Genomic DNA, 536 nt, shown 5'->3' on the forward strand with positions numbered 1-536 from the left:
CAAATTACCAGAGCAGTTCCTAAAAATTAAAGATATAAGTACCTATCAATTAATATACATACAAACATGTACACACTTGTTTAGGCACACTTTCCCAGTTTGAATGATTTAATATTTCTTAACTCTTTTCTGTCTTCAATCTAATAAAACCTTATTTCTTCATCTTCTAACCACACTACAACATTGAAAACTCATTCTCATCTGTGAAATATGTATTTGAAAATATCAATACACTAGTTAATTCCATCCAGAACACAAACAAAATCAATTTAACTTGAGAAATACCAACTAAAATATTATTCAAAACATTGCCAAAAGCAATTTACTACTGTCTTACTAATATTAAAGTATATAACTACAACTACATGAAAGTGTAATTCTGAGAATGAAACAAATTATCAATCACTTTCAACTATAAAACCTGAGTTTGAATACAATATAAAATTCTTATAATATATTTAAACTGCTATAAGTTGCACTAACATTACAGTTAAAAAAAACTATTACTAATATAAATTTCTAAATGTTAAAATGAG

Source organism: Tachypleus tridentatus, unplaced genomic scaffold (genome assembly GCF_004210375.1).
Source record: "Tachypleus tridentatus isolate NWPU-2018 unplaced genomic scaffold, ASM421037v1 Hic_cluster_2, whole genome shotgun sequence".
Classification (NCBI taxonomy): Eukaryota; Metazoa; Arthropoda; class Merostomata; order Xiphosura; family Limulidae; genus Tachypleus; species Tachypleus tridentatus.